Raw genomic sequence first — 331 nt, forward strand, 5'->3', positions numbered from 1 at the left:
AGAAGTAAATAACAAAACAAATGTAACTAAGAATAATACTAAGAAACCAAGAGTCTTTGTCGTTGTCGTTCAAACTCATGTAACTCAAGAGTGGTGTATGCTAACATTGAGTACAAAACTAATCCATGTTGAAATTATTACAGTTGAAATGGGAGGTTTGTAAAGCCATATTAAAAGGCATAGATGAGTTATGAAATTTTTTAGAAAAGCAGATTACAAGTTATGAGGGTATTGTTTTTCATTTGGATGGATATGATGTTATAATATCAGAAGGTAATAAGTATGAACGAGCTGTTGATTATTTTATACAAAATACTGCAGAAAATGAAGA

This window comes from Trypanosoma equiperdum (assembly GCF_001457755.1).
Source record: "Trypanosoma equiperdum strain OVI genome assembly, contig: ctg_1065, whole genome shotgun sequence".
Classification (NCBI taxonomy): Eukaryota; Euglenozoa; class Kinetoplastea; order Trypanosomatida; family Trypanosomatidae; genus Trypanosoma; species Trypanosoma equiperdum.